The 23,353-nt window shown below is 41.8% G+C and overlaps 1 protein-coding gene across 10 annotated transcripts in view; it reads right to left on the minus strand.

Annotated features, from left to right (window-relative positions):
- Fhip1a (FHF complex subunit HOOK interacting protein 1A) overlaps positions 1–23,353 on the minus strand; it is a 236,394-nt gene that overhangs the window by 128,493 nt on the left and 84,548 nt on the right. For 8 of the 10 annotated variants that reach the window (XM_076574338.1, XM_042279223.2, XM_042279224.2 and 5 more), the window contains one exon: positions 7,545–7,652. The exons of 1 other annotated variant lie outside the window; for it this stretch is intronic. The gene's annotated coding sequence lies outside the window, so the exon portion shown is untranslated. The remainder of the gene's footprint in view (positions 1–7,544; positions 7,653–23,353) is intronic. One more of the 10 variants, XM_076574337.1, reaches the window with a different exon arrangement.

Raw genomic sequence — 23,353 nt, forward strand, 5'->3', positions numbered from 1 at the left:
TGCAATAAAAAGAAGTTCCACAACGTACAATACCAAAGTCCAGAAGTGCTAGTATTTTTAACCACGATTTCTTGAGATAGAAACAAAGACCAGATTTGCTGGTTTTAATCTTTGTGACAGCTTTTGATTAAGGGATGAGAAAAATAAACACTGCCCAACATCCTTACAGCAACGGCTCAAACAACCACCAAACCTAAAAGCAACACTTCCCTCTATCTTCACCCAAGTAATTTAGAAAATGATAGTCAAGACGGCAGGCTCCCCAGGCCTGACACATGCCACAACGCCCACCTCCTAGTCTGGTCTTTAGTACCACACCAGTTTTCTGATAGCACTTTTGGGGTTCCTTCCCATTTAGCATTCATTGTGTTGCGTGGCTTATGGCCCAATTTGTTCCATTTCACGCCATCTGGTTTAAATGTGTGAGTTCTGTATTGCAGCAGAATGGGTGATGTGCTCCCCATAGCGACTTGCTTCACTGCCTTCCTCAAATCTGCATATAACAGAGAAAATTTGTTTGCTGTAGGTTCAAAGGCAGCAGCAGCAAGCACTCCTGCATAAATCAAACCTGGAGACGGAGACAGGGGTACTCTAGCAGACCAGAGCATAATTTATCTCGATTTACTTTTTGTCAGACCGCTACTCAGCCAGGCCTGAGGTCAGTTGTTTCCATTAGTTTTTTTCCTTCAGCCACCAGAAGGACCAAGTTCAAATGCAGCTGCTGTATTAGCAAGATATTTGCCTCTCACTGGGCTTAGGCTGGGCAGAAAAATTCACACACAAAGCCACTGGCCTGAGACTGCTGGTCAACCCGCTATGAGAGATACCTGGCGTCACAGCGCTCGGGCTGCTCTTTGCAGCCCCACAGTGTTTACTGTTTTCCCTCTGTACAAGATTCAATGCCTCCCTGACACTGAGTGGCAAGAGCTCAAGGTGATAAGCAGTGAATCACAAGCTTCAAGAAGTGCTTTTTGCTTTTGTATTTTTTTTCCCAGCCAACAAACAAAATCATAATTTTTAAAGCTAGTAACCCTTCAGAATCTGAATCTCAAGGATGTTTCCAAACTCCTCTGGTAACGGTATAAACGCAGGGGTTCAGCAATACTCAATGATCCTTCAGAATGTGAAAATAAGATAATCATCAAAACTCAGAGCCAGCCAGAAAGCCCGCTTCGATCAAAAGAGATGAAGCTGACCTGCCATTTGAGATGATTCCTATTTCTGTCAGATTTATTAGTTTCTCGGATCAAAAATCAAAGAGCCTTGAGTGTCTATATGTCAAGTACTCAACACGTCCAAGGGTACTTCTAGGTGACCTCCCTTCTCCCCAAGCTCAAGGGCCAGTCTCTCCCCTGGAATGTTAACTTGCTCACACTGAGCTTCCAGCCCCCCCCACACACACACAGTGGTTCCCAGCTGCCTGTATCACTCTAAAATTCCTGGTGAGTGCTACGTATGTGAGTTCTGTATTGCCCAGTCACTGTCATAGCCCCCATGCCTAGATTCACTGCCAGACCAGTGTCTGTACTCTTGCTCACTATCCAAGGCCAAATAAACATCTACTCCAAGATGAGAGGGCATCACTTGCTCAAGCCTCCTTTCAGATATGGCCCAGGGAGAGCAAAGAGCCAGAGTTTTGTGAATCAAAACATTTGGGATAGCAGGCCTAAACTTCCTGATATCCCATCATGAGTTCAACACAACCCAATTCTTCCTCTCTAAAAAAAAAAAAAAATGTGCTAGGGCCTCTCTACTGACTTTCAACTTCGTCCTTCCCCAAGACTTCTCCTAGGAATAATAAAAACACACATAAGATTAATTAATAGCATTTAAGAAAAAACATAGTCAGGAAAAATGTATGGGAAACTAATTGAGTAAAATACCCCAAAGAGATTGCTCTTGACTTCGCTGGCCCAGTGACAGGAAAGGTATAGATCAAGAGTGCCACTTATGTCACTGAAGTTTGTATTTGTTTTCATGTTGCTTGTTGTAACTACTGGGGGTTAAGGCACCCACTCAGCTGTTTGTATGTTGAACCTTACAAGCACAAGGACCTGAATTCAATTCCCAGGATCCACACTGAAAAAGCTGAGCATAGCGCCTTGTACTTATAGTCCCAGCCCTATGGAGGAAGAAAACAGGTGAATCTTCAGGGCTTGCTGACCAACCAGCCCAGCCTAGCCTACTTGGTGAGTTACTGACCAAGACACAGTGTCTCAATTAAAAAAAAAAAAAAAAGGATGTATAGACAGTGTCTGAGGAACAACATTCAAGGTTCTCCTCTGGCCTCTACATGTACCTAAGTAAACATGCACATGCACACACACACACACACACACACACACACACACACACACACACACACACACCTACTGAGAAAACTAGGTATAGTGGTGCATACCAGCAGTGATGAGGTAAGCGTCCAAGGCTGGCTTCAGATAGTATAGCATATTACAGGCCATCCTACACTGCATGAGATTTTTGTCTCAAAACAAAGTACTAAAAGGTGAGGAGGCAGCTCGCTGGTAGAATATTACACCAGGCCCTGGATTCACTTCCTAGCACTACAAACAAAAAATTCTGAGAGATATACACATTAAAGAACCACAAAGGATAAGAACAAGATAAGTATTCTAGGGGCTGTGGAGATGGCTCAGTGGATAGTCTGTGCTGCACAAGCATGTAGACCGAAGTTTGGGACCTTGGGACGCACATAAATGGCAAGGGGGCGTGGTGAGCCACCTTTAATTCCAGGGCTCAAAGCAGAGACTGGAAATCTCTAAAGCAAGCTGGCTATTTCAATTAGCCGTACTGGCAAGCTCTTGGTTCAACTGAGAAACCCTTCCTCGATGAACAAAATGGAGAGTATTTGGGGAAGACTCCTGACATCAACCTTGGATCTCCACATGCACCCGTACATGAATGCATCTACACACACACACACACACACACACACACACACACACACACACACACACACACACAGAGTCTAAAACATTACCACACATATAATAATAAAGTCCTCTTCAAGTCAGAGGATAGCAGTAAAGGGAAGAGCTAAGGGCAAATGGACAGACAACCACAAAAGGACCATATCAGTTTTGTGCCCTTGTCTCCCAGCTTTTGGGGGTCCCCAGCTGAATGCTCAATGAATATTTGCTGGAACAGTGCATAAACAAAATGGCTTCCTCTAACAGCTTGGGGGTTTTGCTTTTAACAAAGAATAAAAGAAATGTCCTTCCCCTCAGAATCTCTACTAAAGACAGCATTAATTCCACTTACTGGAAGCCCTCCTAAGGATGACAGAGGGAAGAATGTAAACCTCACACAATAACCATTTTAGGCAATAAATGATCAAATGCTACTGTGATAGCAAGTAAACAAATCTGTCACTTCACCCATTCTCTATGCTGATGCATTAGCTGGGAGTGAGCCTTTTAATAGAACAGTATAAGTCATTCGCAAGTTTGCCAAGCACCTTCTGAAACATACATTCATTTGCTTCAAATACCACCTCTTCCTAAGTTGATTTTCTCCTCCAACCACATCAACCACAATTACATCACATGTGTCAGATCCATGTGGTCCAAATGATGGACAGGACCCCTTAATGTATCACCATAGCAACAAAGGGACTACATTTCCCACTCTCTATCTGCCACAGCCCAATCAATTATTTAACATGCCTATACTTCGGTTGCATAGTATAAATGAACATGTTCATTAGCAGCAAGAGTCAGACCTGAGAAAAATCACAAGCACCAAACAGTAAAGTGACCACAAAACAAACATATTCTCGTTGGGGGTAACATTACAATGCATAGTATAAAGGGATGGAGGAGAGACCTTTCTTAGTTTTAAGCTTCTGCTTTAGAATGACGTGAGCTCATGCGTTCCCAGCTCTTGTTTAAGGAGGCGGGTAGGGATACAGGGTCTCAGGAAAGAAAAACACATTAACTATACATACACCTTTTATCAAAGGTTACTGAAAATGGGATGATTATATGAGACAGAGAGCCAAAGAATGAAATTCATTTTTAATTAATCTTCTATACCTTTGATTTTGGTTCTGGTCTGTTTTCTGGATTATCTCTCATCAGGAAAGTGGGAGACTTGATGATTCAGGGAATACACAGCAATCAACAGGCTGCTGTGATTATCCTCTTCCTACCTGGTCACATCTCCACTGACTTCCCTGGGAGAATTCTAAAGAGAATCTCAGAGAGGTTCCTCTGCTGCCTTGATAAAAGAAAAATGTTTCTATCATAAGTACCAGAAAGAGATTAGTTTGAGTCTAGTGTGTCCAGTCACACTGGAATATACCTCAAAATGTTAAGACCAATACCCCCAAAACCATCAGTTCTATCTTAAACTATCTCATGAATCAATTTGAATTGGGTCCAGGTTAGGGTGGTCTTCATGTCTTATACACACAGGGATCCAGAAACTGTGTCAGCATTGAAAGATGGAGTCAGCACTGGGACCATGAGGCTTTTCCATTCATGTTATTGGGTTTTTTCATGCCACACATAGAAAAGAAAAAGAATAAGTGAGGGTAGTCTTCCTAAAGATTCTGTTCTATTTACAATAGATAACAATCAAATAAAGGCTTCATAAAAAAGAAAAGAAAAGAGAAGAAAAACGAGTTTTTACTTGGTTAAAAATAACTGACATGACCCAGAAAGGACGTCTCTAACTCACGGACAAATTAAAAGGCATATGTAAAGTCTGAAGAAGCTGTTCTTACACAGCCTTCTGTGTACTGCCCGAGATATAGTCCTCTGCATTCTGTGTCCCGATATCTAACTTAGCACAATTTAGAGCTGTCAAGCTTTGATTAGACTACAGGGATGACTAAATAATTTATTAAAACTGTAGCTTCCAGACCAGTAGTCCTTCTATCACAGATAATAATTTTATTATGGTAAATAAAAGAAATCATATTAAATTACCATAATATACAATTATTTTACTGTTCATACAGAAAAAGATGTGGAAAATATTAAATATTTACCAAAAATAACAGTTTCCTTCTTAAAACCCATCTTCCCCAAGAAAAGTATCACAAGACCTAAAATGAGATCTAGGGTGGCCCTTCTCCTGCAAAAGGCTCCTTTAAGTGGATAAATGATCACATAAAGCAGCTAAACATTTACAAATACTTCACACAGCACTATAATTTTGTGTATATACCCACATAAAATAAAAGCATGTGACCTCGGGGATCATTTATGCAACTAAATGCCTTTCTGGTTAGCATATAAAAAAGCTGAAGACAGATAACCTTTCACATCCGACAGCACACACAGGGAGAGTTATGACCACTGCTCGGTTTCTATAATTGAGTGAATGCCTTTAGACAATTGGTCAAATATTCACCTCCTATTTTCAGTCAGCTGACATGCATGCAAATGCATATATATTTATAAGATGTTATGAGGCCCATGGAGAATAGTTAAGTTTTAGGAAAGTTCTTCCACTGAAGGTTTTGGTTTTTATAATTCTCTAATAATTTTGGTTGTTACATAAAAGAAACAATATGAAAATGGTATGTAAGGGCTGCTATGGCTTTAGAAGGCGTTCCCTGAAGGCCCATGTGTTAAAGGCTTGGTCCCCAGGATGGTGCTCCGGGAAGACAGTAAACCTTTAAGAGGTAAGGTCTTGTGAAAGGCCCGTAGGTCATCGGGAGCGTGCCCTTGCAGACAGGGTGCTCTGGTCTCTTTCTATGCCCCTTTAGCTTAGATTCCTGGCTCCTGATGTAAGCAGTCAGCACTAATAATGAGATGGTCCCCGCTTTTGCCACCCCACACGTCTACCAGATGCACAGAGCAATGGATCCACCTAACCTTAGATTGGAATCCCTGAAAGCAGAAATCAAGACAAACCTGTAATAAATGATTTTTTTCTAGACGAGTTACATTTATCATTTATTTCATTACAGAGACAGAAAGCTGACTAGCCAGAAGCAAAGTACACTGTCCTCTCCCAGATGGCAAGAGCGTCATGGGCTCTGATCAGAGCATTCATTCTACTTTCTTGTAAACAGAAGGTACCCTCATTTGCTCCAGAAATAAAAACTAGACTATACTATATAAAGCTAAATAGTAGTACTGCACTTATAAATATTTGCCTTGGATTTTGTATAAAAAAAATTTTTTCTTTTCAGATATCAATAGCTGAACAGACATATCTATTGTTTTTAACAGCAAAATCATAAACTTCAAGATTGCCCAGTGATTCCATGTGATTTATGGAAGAGCCGCCTGTATGATAACAACCATTAAAAATGGTGCAAGCCAGAAAGGTGGATCTTTGGATACAAATGCTTGTTGTGTAAACCTTAGGACCTGAGTGTGGTCCTCAGAACCAAAGTGGAAAGAGAGCACCAGTTCCCAGAAGTTGTACTCTGGCCTCAATGCACATTCCCACACTCACACACATACATTATACACACAACCATATACACTATAATAGTTTCATAAATGGTACAAGACTACCAAAGAACAACTATAGAACAGAATAGAGTCCCCCCAAAATAGACCTCCTCATACAAAATCATGATTTTCACAGAGTCACTAGCATAATCCAACAGGTAAAGAAAAACAATAGAAAAACTAGAAATCTTGAGCACAACCCCACCTCATTCACAAAAACTAACGTGATAGGTAATATAAATGAGAATACAAGTGATAAAATCATAAAGCTGTTGGTGAGAAACAAAAGAAAAATCAGGATGTGGAAGAGGGCAAAGGTTTCTCAGGCAGGTTACAGAACTAGACCATGACTAGTAAGTATGACGACGCCAACATTTAAATCTCATTGAAGACAGTCTTTAGAAAATGAAGAAGCAAGAATGGAAGTCGTCAGGAGCTTCAAAACACAAGTGGACAAGGACTTTCTGAATAGGAATCCTACTGCTCAGGAAATAAGGCCAAACATGGACAAATGACATCTCATGGAGTTAAAATGTTCCTGCATGATGGAAACAGCTAATCAGGAGAAGAGACACTTTAGAGAACAGTGGACAGAAGATTGGTTGATATCTAGAACATACGAAGAGCCCAAAAGAACTAAAGAAGTCAAAAAACATAGACAGAAAATGAGTTAAAGACGGTTATCAAAAGATGACGTATAAATGGGCAATAAACATGAAAAAACATTCAACCTCACTAACCATCAGAGAAACACAAAGGAAAACTGCATTGAGATCCTCTTTCACCGCGGTCAGAATGGCAGCCATTAAGAAAACAAATGGCAAAGGCTGGCGAGGATGCAGACCAAAGGGAACCTTTACATGCTGCTGATGAGGTGGCAAATTAGTTCAGCCACTGCGGAAATCAGTGTGGAGCGTTCTCACAAATAAACTACAAATAGGTCTACCATATGATCCAGCTACACCACCCCTAGGAATTTGCCCAAAGGACTCTGAGTCAACCTACGAAAGAGATCCTTGAACATCCATGCTTTCTTGCAGCACTGCTCACAATATGTAAGAGGACAACATAGGTGCCCAACAACAGAGGGATGGATAAAGAGGTTCTCACCTGTTTCACAACTGGATTGGTGATGCCACTGACTGACGCCCTCACAGCAGGATTCAGCAAACTGAACATGCAACGGGGGCTGCTAAACAAAGTTCTGCCACCACTGCTCTGAAATTACAAACAAACAAACAAAAAAGATGCAGTTTCAATTTCACTGAAGAAGAATCAGTCAAAGCTTTCACTCATCAGAATGAAATTCTCCACATTGATATCTATATGATATCTTCACTGCCAAGCCTGCTGCTGGTGAGACTGATGTGGAATTTAATATGTCACAAGTGTTTGGATCATAGATGTGTATTTGACACATCACTTTCTATGTCTCATCTTGAATCTCTCACCAGAAACAAGACTCAGATACTAACACAAAGTATGCTGGAGACCACGGTGCATAGCATCGGGTTGCCCATGGCTGGTTATAACGGCGACCTGATACTATACACCCTGGTCTTCAGCATACATACAAAAATCACATTTTCCAAACTTGTCCATCTGCTATTTTGATTGTTTCCATTGTTCTATTTTGAGTTGTGCTCATGGGAACTCACTCTCAATCAAATAATACTTAACGTGGAGAGATATATGTCTGAGATTACAGAAGGATGTTTAAATGAACTGGTTAAACATAGTCTGCGTTCCTTAACAGATACACACATGGCAGAAGAGCCTAATTATAAGGAATGTTTCTACAGAAACTGTTAGTAGGAACTTGGAGTTTCCAATCTACTATGATGATATGTCCCCATTTCCAGAACATCCTCTAGAAGGACCACAGAGAAAGATATAGCACACACCACCTACTGATGAGCCTATAAAAAAAGGCGAGCTGGTAAGCCAACAGAGCACTGAGTAACAAAGTAGTCTCTACATACACCAAGTGTAAGAATGAAGAAACATAAATACCAATGACAATAAACTATACTCCACACCAAAGCACAGTTGTAGATGGGCACCTTTACAGAACTGGTCCATATCCACATTTTCCCCAAGCAACATCACTTAAACAATATAGTGAGGTACATATTTTGAGATGTTCTATGCACAATTATTTTCTAGAAAGTGTAGATACCTACTCTGATTTTTATATGAAAAAGTAAAATAGTTAATTCATGCCTTATTATGAATGAAGTCTAATCAAATAGGAGGGTTGTAAAATGTGATGTATTTGTGTATATACTGTAGGTGCCGTTCTCAAGGTAGGTATATATCCTGACTTTTTTGTACAGGTTTGAAGTTGAAATCGAATTATATATACATATACTTTATCGTTCTAAATAAAGAATTTTATGCATTGTAAAAAAAAAAAACAAAGGAGAGCAGTGGGTAGCATTGGGAAAATAAAGACAATCAGCACATCCCTGCATTTAATGACCGTTTTCACTCTACTTATGGGGAACAATGTACTTACCTACTGGTAAGACAACAAAGCATTTTCTGTCCCTAAATTCACCTAGGCTCTCGTAATTGTAAGTTTGGACTAGACAGAACAGATTGTTTCCATCTGCCAGGAGTGTTCCTTCCAGGCATTGCAGCCTAATGAAGACTGTACCATCAGGGAGGACATCAAGGCCTCTGCCATGCTCTCCACAGCACATGGTATGTACCTCCAGCACAGCATTTGTACACTGTTGATTAAAAACCCCATCTTAAAGCTCAACTTGGTATCCCCAGAGATCAGTGTAGACGCTAAGGAAACAGATCAGTATTTCAAGACCCCAGCAAGGACTCTCACATTAAAATTCCCCTTTCATAAATTCTATCATCACTGAAATGCAACCACTAATGCCCACTACCTTTGAATTCCCTACTGCTATTACCTGAAGAACATTTTAAATTTTTAAATTTCTCATGAAAAGCTAAAACATTAGGTCACTAAAATCCACTCCACAATTGGAGACTCCTTGGAAGTTAGAGGAAGGTCACTGTCCAGACCCCTCATTCCCCAGCTCCACCCCCAGACCCATCACTCTGTGAACAGCAAGGCCCCTAGGACAAAAGAGGTTAACATTCAGTGAAGCCAGTTAGAGTGTGTGTATAGGAATCCTCCATACTATTTTAGCAGCTTTACTGCAAATCTAAAATTATCTCAAAATAAGAAAATGCTTCTGTCACAGATGACAGGCAGGACCCTAGGCCACATATGAAAAGAGGAAACTAAAGGAAGCCAGCTGTATTTAGAAATGCAGAAAAGCAGAGGCCTGAGGAGAAAGACCAAGTCTCAGCTTCCAGTTCCCAACTTTGCCAGGGACCAGACAGACTGTAACAATGCTTCCCACTGTAATGGAAATCTTGGACCTCCCCTAAAGACCCTGCCCTGCAAAGATAAATCATTCTTCAGCCAAAGTGATGTTTCCAATCCAGACCTTAACATTCCTGGCGTAGACAAACTACATACTAAAAGTAAATCTTTTAAAAATGTATTTATACCCACAAAGACAAGAACCTTAGAAGTATAACTAATTACTATGCTATGCTATGCTATGCTATGCTATGCTATGCTATGCTATGCTATGCTATGCTATGCTATGCTATGCTATACATACCTAGGCATCTACTCTAACACAATACAGTATTGGAAAGTGCTTCCAGGAGCACAGAGTAATAACCGAGCACCCTGGGTGCACTCCACCTGCATGCCAGCCTTCTGATGGCCACCATTCTCCTTGCCCCCAACCATTGTTTACTTGTTTGTCAGCTGAGAATGACAAGAGAGGTAAATCTCACACTTCACACAAGAATGGACTTGCAAATGCTGCCCTGGGTCTCCAAGGGCACAAGTCACATCTGCTAATGTATTTTGTACCATCCCTGGCTCAGTGCCCCATGAAGGTAAAGAGTTTAATAAATGTTTCCAGCGACACCAACAGCTATAAGAGTCAGCTTTCTTCCCAGCTCATTTACTTTCCTCGAGTAATATTTATTAAGTTTTCATTTGTACAAGGTTAGCCCTATGCTAATGCTGTTTACATTGTTCCCAAATGAAGTTAAATACATACCTCAGGGAAGATGTCCCTAAAACTCCAGAGGAGAAACTGCTGTGAGGATTGCTGACATTTGCCTGGAGTGAGGGGGCAGATGTTTCAGGACTGTTTCTACAAACTCATGCATAATTTCTAAGGAGAGCTCACTGGGGAGGCAGGAGGACTATAAGAGTAGCCTAGTGGAGAAACAGACTTTTCCAACGTTTGAGCTGCTTAGGCCAACCCGGAGAGTCAGCCCTTACTTTGTTATAGGACTCCGTGGGCTCTGATACCAAATAGCTAATTTGGGGTTAGCCTATGATTCTAAGTCTTTCAAGAGTACAAATATCCAATAGTGATCCTGAGCACCTCTCTACCGAGTCCACAAAGGTCTGGATCAATGACGTGCTGCTGATCCTGTAGAGAGGATGTACAAGGCAGCATGTTCTTTCCAACCCTTCACCCAAGCTCCAGCCTGGGGCCACAGCAATAGCAACTCGCCTTCTGCTCTGATGAAAAACCTCTAGATTGCCAGATCCTGGCAAAAGTCTAAGAACTCCAAAGCCACAAAATGAGATGACACTGGCCAATGGTCAGACCTTGGTGCACATCATCGCTAGACTATTATTGGAGGCAGGGACCCCAGAAGTACACAGCATCACTAGACTATGCATGGAGGCAGGGCCCCCAGAAGTACACAGTATCACTAGACTATGCATGGAGGCAGGGCCCCCAGAAGTACACAGCATCACTAGATTATGCATGGAGGCAGCGCCCCCAGAAGTATACAGCATCACTAGACTGAGTAGAGACAGGACCCCCAGAGGTACATATCAGCACTAGACTGAGTAGAGACAGGACCTCCAGAGGTACACATCATCACTAGACTGAGTAGAGACAGGACCTCCAGAGGTACACATCATCACTAGACTGAGTAGACACAGGACCTCCAGAGGTACACATCATCACTAGACTGTGCATAGAGGCAGAGCCCCCATAGATACACATCCACACCAGACTGCATGGAGGCAGGGCCCCCAGAAGGTCACATCCACACTAGACTGCATAGAGGCAGGGCCCCCAGAGGGTCACATCTGCACTAGACTGCATAGCGGCAGGGCCCCATAGATACACATCCACAGTAGACTGCATGGAGGCAGGGCCCCCAGAGGGTCACATCCGCACTAGACTGCATGGAGGCAGGGCCCCATAGATACACATCCACAGTAGACTGCATGGAGGCAGGGCCCCATAGATACACATCCACAGTAGACTGCATGGAGGCAGGGCCCCATAGATACACATCCACAGTAGACTGCATGGAGGCAGGGCCCCATAGATACACATCCACAGTAGACTGCATGGAGGCAGGGCCCCATAGATACACATCCACAGTAGACTGCATGGAGGCAGGGCCCCCAGAGGGTCACATCTGCACTAGACTGCATAGAGGCAGGGCCCCATAGATACACATCCGCACTAGACTGCACAGAGGCAGAGCCCCCAGAGGTACACATCCACCCTAGACTGCACGGAGGCAGGGCCCCCAGAGGTACACATCTGTACAAGACTGCATGGAGGCAGGGCCCCCAGAGGGTCACATTTGCACAAGACTACATGGAAGCAGAGCCCCCAGAGGGTCACATCTGCACAAGACTGCATGGAGGCAGGGCCCCATAGATACACATCTGCACTAGACACATAGCGGCAGGGCCCCCAGAGGGTCACATTCACACTAGACTGCATGGAGGCAGGGCCCCCAGAGGGTCACATATGCACAAGACTGCATGGAGGCAGGGCCCCCAGAGGCATTGCACCTATTTTGTCTTTCCTACATATCAAGTTCCCAAGAGGTTGTTTTTCATTTGCAAGTATTGTCTCTGAGATATACTAGAGTCAATTAAAACTCAGTTATCAGAAGCACAGAGCCCTGTAAAATCTGGAAATGCTGTTTGTTACATAGCCCTTGCTTTCTCTCCTCATTTCCATCTCTGTCTCTCCCTGGCCTTCTGAGCATCTGCCTAGGTGACTGCTTCCTGGCTGCTCGGTCCTCCTATGCCACCTCCTCCAGCCTTTGCCTCAAAACAATCCTTTCAGGCCTTGCTTCTAGATTCTGCCTTCCTTTGAATCTTTCAGACTCAAAACACCTCAGGAAATAAACTCGGAGTTCAATACCACTCCTGTGTCCAAGATCTACAACAGTTATCTTCCGCTTAAATAATATATAACAGGACCTCTCTGGTGAATGCTAGCCTGTAACTTGCTTTACAGTGCCAGATGCCCTCTAGTTCTGTGAATGCCTCTTTTTCTCAAAGGCAAAACTGGTTCCCAACATGCTCTCAAATTCAGCGAGGGGCAGTGGAACTTCCCTACGGGCCACCGGAAGCTTCAGAGTGAACACCCGGACTGGTGGTACAGCTCTACGGTATGTCTTCCCAGCATGCTCAAGGTTATTGGTTTCCCCTCTAGCTCCAAAATTAACTGGTTAATTAGTAACCATAGATGCCCTTTTGTTTATTTAATGCCCTGGGATTATTTAAAAGGTGAATACAGTGCCACAGGCCTGTAGTCTCAGATACTTGAGCTGGCCCAGGAGGGATGCTTGAATTCAGGATCCAAGGCCAGTATCATCAAATACTAATAAATGCATATTGAATGGAAGCATATGATAAATATGCAAATATTTATTTTAATAATAGTAATTATATTGTTGGTATAAAGTACATATAATTAAATAAATATTACATTGGATTTCTAACTTTTTCAAGTGGTCTTCTAAAACATCTAGTCTCTTTCTCGCAGCATATTGTTCGTTGAAAACTCAGATGTAGCTATCCCAGGATAGAGGAAGAGCCGTAGGCACTAAGTGCTACTCTGGGTGGGAGACCTCAGCTAGAACCATCCAGCTCTTGCTCAACACTGAAGTCTCAATTTTGCCTTAAATACTAATGGAATGTCACAACAGATTTCTCCTTCAGAAGGATGGGAAGGTGTCCCTCTGTCCTAGCAAGAAAAGTTGGTTTGTAAATAAATTTCAAGAGTGATTGCCACAGTTCCAAATCTCTTCCCAATTGATTTAATTGTTTTTAACTCTGAAATTCAGCACTCTTATAGTGATGTCTTTTTTTTATTTGGTGGGAATACTTCCCTGACAAAGGTCACAGAAAACTCACTAGTGCCTTGCAGTCCTAATAAATATTGTATTAACTATCCTTCCCAAAACATACCACCCTTCCCCAACCACTTACCGCCCAGGTCAATTCCCTTCCTCCACTTCCCACAGCTCCACGTGAATTCTCCTCTCCAGATGCAGGTAGCGGTAGTTCCTGCCCTTAGTTCAATAACATGATTTATTAATGTGTGTGTGCTAGATGTGGAAATCTGATCTTTAGCTTCCTGAGAAGACCATATGGCAAAACATCCTTAAAGTAAAGTCGATGACCAAGTCTTGGCAGACTACCATTCTCTTGGGGGTAGCATCATCTGTCCTGTTCTGTCAAAAGAGCCTTTTCAAGTCTGATTCCTGATTCTTCCCATATCTGACTCCAAGCAAATGAAACTGGTCTGCAGATGGTCTGGAGCTCGGAAGATTATCAAATGCCTTCCCATTTTTAGAAACCCCAAATTATTCAGTGCTAGTCACAGAGTACGTACGAAAGAACAGTTTTATTTGTGGCCACTCCGTTTATTATCAATGCCCTTGAACAGCATACAGTTTTGTTGTCGGTCCACAGCACTCCGGGACAACTAACACACTCCATTGGGTGCACACCAGGGCATGCTGGCGCAGGGTCATTTCCCTGTCTCCATACAGCCATTACACGGTTGGTGTCAGCCCGCGTTCTCAATACAGTTAAGGAACGCAAAGGGCTGCTACACTGAAACATTTGCTTTACTGCATTAACTCCACATTCTCATCCTAAAACTGTACCAGGCCTGTGCTGGCGCTCTGCACTTGTCCCTTATTTGTCTTTGAAGAAACAAGTAAAAGTTGTAACTTGGCTAACGTCTTAGAAAATGGAAGAAATGCTGATTGCTGACACACGCATCCTGACCAGGTTCCATTTAGTCCGGTGCCCCTGCCCAGTGTTATATATTAACACTGGATACATTAAGTTCCAAAATTCTAACTGCTTTATTGTGGCAATGCCAGACACAGAGAGTCTCCAGACCTCAAATACCTAGGTTCTCAGACCCCAAATCAATTCTGTTCCTGCCCTCCATGCTTATTAATTAGAATTCTACTCAGATATACTTTGAGCATAAAACAGGAAGGTCCCCTGAGGGTGTGAATCTCAGATTTAAAGGGCCTAACGATATGTATGTACCACGTTGTGTATGTGTGTGTGTGTGTGTGTGTGTGTGTGTGTGTGTGTATGTGAGAGAGAGAGAGAGAGAGAGAGAGAGAGAGAGAGAGAGAGAGAGAGAGAGAGAGAGAGAGAGAGTGTTTCTCTGTGTAGTCCTAGCTGTCCTGGAATTCATCTCACTCTGTAGACCTGGCTGGCCTCAAAATCAGAGATTCACCTGCCTCTGCCTCCCAAGTGCTGGGATTAAAAGTGTGCACCACCACCACCTGGCTTTTTCTTAGGGTTATATTTCATCAACTATGGGTAACCCAGACAGGCAACTGCTGATACCAAGTCAGCCTCACCAACAGTAACTCAAGTTCAACTATTTAAAAACTATTCCATTCAATCTAGTAAGTCTCCTCAGATATTTTTTTTTTTTTTTTTTTTTTGGTTTTTTTCGAGACAGGGTTTCTCTGTGTAGCTTTGCGCCTTTCCTGGAACTCACTTGGTAGCCCAGGCTGGCCTCGAACTCACAGAGATCCGCCTGGCTCTGCCTCCCGAGTGCTGGGATTAAAGGCGTGCGCCACCACCGCCCGGCTTCCTCAGATATTTTTAAAACATATGCCATCATATACATCTCTCGGAAAAAGAGAAAAAAAAAGTCTCTCAACTCACTTACCCAGAAGCATGTATTGGAAACAAGCTACAGTGCTTAAACTGACCACTGACCATTTCCAGATTGAGGTCATTTTTCCTCTGGTCATGAGTTAAACTGAACGCGAGTGGGACCTTCACCATGGACCACAGAGTTCATTAAGCACATTAAGTATTGAAGTGAATCTGCTAATGAATATCACAGAACTATCCTCAGATATCTCCTCAGATACAGCCTGTAGTTAATCAGGATGCTGGGAGCTACAGGAGGCAGGAACCCCACTCACGTTCACATCAACAAAGCAGGAAGTAGTTTAACTCATCTAGCTGGACAGACATTGAGGTGGCTCACGGCACAGAAGAAAACTGGAATTGGGATTGTGCTGCCCCAGATTCATTTACCTGTCTGCACCTTACCCTCTAGTTATCATGTCTCCGCCTCCAGGCTTTCTTCTCTCCTACATCATGGGCAGCCTTGCCCTCTGGGGCCTCAGAAACAAGTTATCATTTGGCTTTCATTTCCATCCTAAAACTATAAATGTTTCAAGCACTGTCTCTCAAAAATCCCAAGAATGGCTCTCGTGAGGCTTGATTCTCACACCTTCCCTGAAGACATCGCTGCAGCCTGGAAAATAGACCCTGACTAGCTGTACTTAACCCACGTGCCTATTCTTGTGGCTAGGAATAAGAGGGGGAAATAGGAGGCTATAAATTAGCACTATTATTTCTTTTTCTGCAAGGCCTCATGAAATGGGAAAGAAAACTCCCATGAAAGGGGGACTAAATAATGATGAGAGCAAAACTATCTGGACCACCCCAATCATCCGCTCCTCCACATTACCACTGACCTTTCCATGCAGAGGTGGGAAAGTCATCTATTCAGGTGTGACGGCTAGACTTCCTACAATTTTCAGCAGGGCAAGACAACCTGCCCTTCACAGTGAGCGTCCATTGTGAAGTAAATGAATACATTCCTGAACAACAATACCGTATGGATGCACGGCAAATACTCACAAATATACCCTTAGTTTTGCTGCCGCTCAGCTCTTATCAAAAGCTTAAAAGACAGTGCATTGCATGAAGATCTTCTGCCACTGTTAAGAACGCCTGCCATTTCACCAGCAAGCTTGTCCTTGGCTTCTTGCTAAACAGGTTTTAATTTTGTCCTAGAGTTTGCTTATTGTCACTGTGATAAAGACATGACCAAAATCAACCTGGGGAAAAAAAGAGTGTGTATGTCCTGATCCCAGTCCATCACTGATGGAAGCCAAGGCAGGAACTCAAGCAGGGCAGGAACCTGAAGGAGAGAACTAAAGCACAGGCCATGGAGGGATGCAGCTCACTGGTTTACCCTCCAGACTAAGGGCCAGCTACCTTTCTTAGACCTCCCAGGACCACCTGCTCCAGGTCATCGGCAGGGGCCTAGGCCCTCACACATCAAGCATTAATCAAGAAAATAGGGATTATCTCAGTTGAGGTTTCCTCTTCCCATGTGAATCAGTATGTGCCAAGTTGGCAACGCAGCCCATACAGGCTTCATTAAGGAACCCATCCCTGCCTCAAATGACTCAGGTCTGCCTCTCCCTTCAGGATGACAGGCCAGTGTTAGGGACAGGTTGAGTGTGACCCATTTCAGACAGTGAAACATGTAGCATCTGCAGATGGGGGTCCAGGGAAGTTTTCCAGTTCCAGAGAATGAATAGGACTGGTTCTACTCCTGGACATCCTGAAGCCACTTTGCAACTCTGCCAGGAGCCAGCCTGAGAGAAATGCATGGAAAACAAAAGGAAGGAGAGACTATTTCCTTATGACTGTGAAGTCAACCAGTCCTAAAATCTACATAGAAATATCTGTTATGAGTCACAAAGTCCTTTAAGTTAATGAACTTGGGATGGAGTGCTCTGACTTTGTAGTGAGAGATATGGTAAAAAAAAAAAAAAAAAAAAAAAATCTTTACCCAGAATGATCACAGTGGACAGTTAATCATGAATTTAAAAAGCTGATTGCTCAATGGCGCTATAAAAATTCTATAAAGGTTATTTTCATTTCAACATATGGACATATATTCAGTCATACATTTTATGTAGATGTTTTATGTATGAGATGCTGGTGATTGGTACTGATATCATCTTTCTAATATAAAACATACTTTCATAGTTTATAGTTTGGTGTCTTCAATAAACTGGTAACTTTAATGTAGATTATAGATACCTGTAATACAATATAAGTGAAGAAATCTTTGTAAAGTTTCTACAAGTTTCACAGTGGCTTATGGTTGTATCATCCACACATAATTAAAAAGCAATTTTTGTTGGCAACATTCTCAAGAGTTTTTCTAAAGTGTTAAACTTTGTTTGCTGAGAAGCATCTTTTGCTCCTGTATTTAATTGGTTCATCTATTTAGCCAAATTATTAACTTATACTACTAAGTAAAGTTTGCACAGATACACACAAAGCTGACTGCTGGTGAACATAAGGCCCAACTACAGAAGCTTTAGAAAAGGTCTACTCAGCCAGGTTGCTAGTATCCCAGCATGCTATGGGTAACATTCTTGAGAAAACAGAGCTGTGTTGATTGTGAAAGCTGATTCCTTGAGTTCCCATGCTGCCTTTCTGGGTATATATAGTTCTCATCCCTCATCAAGGAAGCTTCCTTTTACAGCAGATGGAGACCATTACAGAGGGACACAACTGGACAAGATGCAGAGAACAGCTGACCACAGGCCCCCCAACACTAATTGATTCATCTACAATACAACCCCTAAACCTAAGATTCAAGGCACATTGTGGGAGAGGATATGGAAACGTTGTAAGAGCCAAAAGACCATGGCATTTGCTGCCAGAATGGTGTCCTCTACAGATGACAGGGCAGCAACACCCATGAAATCCCAGTGCCGTTACCTAAAGATGACCTGTAAAATGACAACACCAACTGACCCATCAGTGTGGACGAGGGAGATCCCGCAAGGCCCCATCCCTAGATGAAGTGCTATAAGCAATGAAAGACTGATGAGGGAGGAAGACTCAGTCTTCTCCAGGGAGGAGTCCCTGATAAGATCCGATCTTAAGTGGTCAGTCTTAGATATTCATACGAGCAACACAAAAGGAACTCAGCGAGCTGTGTTTATAAATTTATATGAGTGTGTGTGTGTGTGTGTGTGTGTGTGTGTGTGTGTAACAATAATAATTAAAGAAGAAAAGGCCATGAATTTGAGAAGGACTCAGGGGACACAGGAGGAGTTGGAAGGAGGAGAAGGAGGGTAGGAGGAAATGATGTGAATTAGTAATTATATGAAATTCTCAATAAATAATTTTTATTTTTATTAGTTTTATTTTTAATTAAAACATAATTACATCATGTCACCCCTTCCTTTCCTCCCTCCAACTCCTTCTATGCACTGCTTCTTGCTTTCTCTCAAATTTATGACCTCTTTTTCTTTGTTTTGTGTGTGTGTGTGTGTGTGTGTGTGTGTGTGTGTGTGTGTGTATACACATATATTCCTAAATATATAACTATCCATTCAGTCTTACATGTGTGTGACTGATCATTTGGTACTGGATAACCAGCTGGGGTTCTTCCCTAAGGAAGACTATTCTCCAACTATCAGCATGTCTTAGTTGCCTGTAGTTCTTTCTCTAGGGTTGGTCCTGGGGAAGAGCATCCCTGTCAGTATGTCTACTGCTACATAGTCCTTGCTCAGATCTTGTTTAGGCTGTCATGTTATTGACACTTCATGAGTCTAGCTTCCCTGGCATTTCTAAGAGACAGTCTCATGGCTGACTTCCTGTTCCTCTGGCTCTTACAGCTTTCTAGCCCGGAGTTCACAATCCCTCTAAGCCTTCAGTCAAGAGTGGTTACAGATGCATCATTTGAGGCCGAGCACCCCATGGTCACTTGTTTTCGTCAGTTTGATCAGCTGTGCTTTTCTGTAATGCTCGTCATCTCTTGCAAACAGGTTTATTTTTAATGAGAAGTGAGAGTTACACTTCTCATAGGTATAAGGATGAATGTTTTAGAACGCAGTTAGGAATTATGCCAAGTCAAGTGGTAGCTGTAAGCTCTCCTCCAGGATCCATGATGTCACTAGCCCTGGATAGGCTTCTAGTACCAGGTATAACTTCTCTCTTCTTGAGTGGGTCTTAAGTCAACTAGACAATTGTTGGTTGGTTACTGCCGAGATATGCATATCACTATGGCACCCTTAGGATTACCCTGCCCTGCTGGTTGCTGTTTTAGTTCATGGGCATGATAGCTGTGGACAAGTCTATGTCCACAGCACACCCTGTAACAGGAAACCCATCCACCCTATCACAGCACTTTCTCAAGGGGAGTGGGTGACAAGGTGAACTAGAACAACAGGGAAATAAAAATGAATGTCATGTTACTGATCTTAACTGAAAGTAGAAAAAAAAAAACTCTCTCCAGGCTTAACTACAGTTCACCTCTAGGCAATGCTAAGATGGCCTGCCATTTAGGTAAGGATATTGAAAACAAATTCTTTAATTTTCCTTATAAAATATTGGCTCAATTTCCCATCCATATTTATCACAAACTTTAATTTGAAATTATCTCCTGTCTAGAACCTTTCCCCTTTTTAGCATCTATTTTTATTTAATTATTTAAGACCCTATTATTTTATGCGCATAAGTGTATTGCCCACATGTATGTTTGTGCACCACATACATGTTTGGTGCTCACAGAGGTCAGAGAAAAACACTGAAGCCCCCAGGACTGGGGTTACAGATGGTTGTGAGCTGCCATGTTGTGCTGGGAATCCAAACAGGGCCTTCTGCAAGAACAAGTGTTTTTAACCATTGAAGCAACTCTCCTGTCCATCTTAAACCACAGAAAGCTAATACCACTGGTCAGGACCAGCCTCCAATGTAATTATTCTCTCCATTTTATCACATAATTTTATCATTTCAATAGTGGTTCAGCTAGATGGGTGTTTTAATGTTGGCATAGGCTCACTGGATAAACAAGCACACTTGACCAGATTTTAAAAATGACTCAATAACTTTTGCTTCCTTTCTCATTTTCCAGCCTCCCTCACCATTAAAGGCCCAATGTACAAATTTTTTTTTATCACGAGGAACAATTCTCTAATTGCACTTTGGGTAAAGGTATGACTTAGTTAAGGCACAAAAGCATATGATAAGTTTAGATGACACAGTTCTAAAACAACATGGGTCAAAGGAAAAACCTCAAGAGAAATTTATTTAAAGATTTTGAACTAAACAAAAAGAATACAGAATCTGTGAGCTACAGTAGTGCTTTGGAGGGAATTATAGCATTGACAGCATTGAATGGGCACATCAGTGCAGAAGAAATACCTAAAACTGATAAACTACATAAGCAGAAAGAGGAGAAATAATAAAAACTCAACAGAAATCAATAAAACTGAACATCGAAAAACAATAAAGTCAACTAAGCCAGCAGCTGCTTTTTTGGAATAATCAATAATATTTATAATCCTTAGCTCAACCCCATTAGACAAAGAGACAAAAGATAACACAAATTATCAATAACATGAAGGTTGGGCCATCACTGCTAATCCCTAAGACCCTGAGAAAATAATGAGGGGACGTTATGAACAGCTTTGTCTGTAGATTTAATAGCCTGACTGAAATTAACTAAGTCCTTGTAAGAAATTCTACAAAAGCTCACATAAAAGGAAAAATGATCCAAGTAGGCTTGTATGTAGTAAAGAAATGCCTAGCAACCTCCCAAACCAGAAAGGACCATGTGTAGATGGATTCACTGGTGAATTTTACCAGACATTGGAAGAAGTCACACCACTTCTCTATAATCTCTCCCAGAAAACAGCAGAGAGAATACATCCAGTCTTCTATGAGGTCAGCATTACCTTACCAAACAAAGATAGGAAAACTACATACAAGCATCTTTTTATGAACACAAGTGCAAAATTCCTCAAGAAAATAAGAGCAAACAGATCCCAACAATATAGACAACAGGGTGTGGAGCTGGCTGTAATGGCACACAGCTGTAGGCACAACAATTACTTGGAAGCCTAAGGCAAGAAGACGTTGTGACCCCAGTTTTGAGGCCAGCCTAGGCTCAAAAGAAAGAAGATGAAAAAAAAATGTAATCTAAAGGAATAAGTTTGGAAGCCAGGTGTGATAGTACAGGCCTTTAATCCTCTCACGTGCTGACTTCAAAGGTAGAGGAAGGCAAATCTCTGAGTTCAAGACTAAACTGGTCTACACAGTGAGTTCCAGGACAGGCAGGCCTACACAGAGAAACTGTCTCAACCCACCACCCCCACTCCGCCCTCAGAAAGAAAGAGAGGGAGAAAGAGCACAAATGTACTTAGGTTTGGAAGGGATGGGCTGGGGTTTGTTATGGCACGCTCTGCTTAAGAGCACTGTCCAATTATTTAGCTTTATAACTGACAATTGTCTGTTCATATAGCACTAAATCACTTGAGAAAAATATTATACATCAAATTCTTTTGCTACCTTAATTTAAGAAGCAACAATGTAATACCTATTTCCTAGTAACTAGAAAACCAAGAGTTATCAAAATCAAAGTAAAAGATTTAATATTGGATTAACTCCATATTATCCAATGATCCACCTTGGTGTTAATGGTGACAGACTGCAGGTCTGAGCCTAAGCAAATACCTCAATAAAGTACAAGAGTCTAATACAAGCTCTCAGGGAAACGGACGTCAGGACTCAGACCCTGCCAAGAGCAGCAGGACCCTGCATCTCTAGATCCTAAGTAAGCAATGGACAGCACTGTGGTCCTGTGCTTTTGCAGAATACATATTTATTTTCTACAGTGTTCTGCAAGACTGTTTTATCAATTTGCTTGAATAAAGTGGAGAAAATAGATAGACCAAAAAATTTCATTACCCATGGGATTTGTCACAGTTAATAGCAATTAATCAAAATTTTTCTGCTGGTGTAGAAAACTAGCCACACAAATGATGACATTAAGGATCAATGGAGTATTTGTTTCTCCCTTCTGAAAAAATCACCTGGTACAGGCTGGAGGTGTAGCCCAGGGACAGAGCACTTGTCTAGTATGTATGACACCAGAGGTTTGATTGCCAGCACCAAAACACACAAAATAAAACAGAACTATCAAATGGTACAATGCAGCTCACAGTTTTGTGGATGTTTAAAAATCACTTTCAAAGAAAGAAGCTTCATATTTATTTAATAAAAAAAAATTCTGGGCTGGAAAGATTACTGGTGGGTGAGGACCTGGGTTCCATTTCCAGAACCCACATGGCTATTCACAACCACTTGTAACTCCAGTTCCAGGAGATCTGGTGTCCTCTTCTGGCCTCCATGGGTACCAAGAGGTACCATGTTACCATGGGTACCTCTTGGTACCCATGGAGGTACAGACATACATACAGGAAACATTCATACCCATAAAATAAAAATAAAGAAATATTAAAGAAAAACAAAGAAATCTAGTCTCTTTCCACAGTTTGGTTGTAGCATTATTACATTCTTTCATGTGTGTGCATGTGCATAGTAAAACAGGAACAACTGACCATAAGACACATACAAAACATACAGGCTAATGTGAAGACAAAGCTTTCCGAATTGCCTTTGGTGTTTTAAGTAAGCACATTTCATTTGGAAATGTTCTAGATATCAAAACAGCAAAGATATATTTCTTACAAATGTTTAACCTTCTAAACTCATGTTTTACCAACCTAAATTAAGAAAGCCCCACTCCCATGACTGGGTGGTTTGTTCTATAAAATAACTTGAATTTGTATGTTTAAATTGCCTTTATTACTGCTGAGATCACTGAAACTTAAATTCTGTGTATTTTGCCACCCACACCAAAACTAACCCCATGGGGAGCTTCACTCTGATGCTCTTTATAGTTACAAATCCATATTTGCACAGTGAAAACTTG

This window comes from Peromyscus maniculatus, chromosome 6, assembly GCF_049852395.1.
Source record: "Peromyscus maniculatus bairdii isolate BWxNUB_F1_BW_parent chromosome 6, HU_Pman_BW_mat_3.1, whole genome shotgun sequence".
Taxonomy (NCBI): domain Eukaryota; kingdom Metazoa; phylum Chordata; class Mammalia; order Rodentia; family Cricetidae; genus Peromyscus; species Peromyscus maniculatus.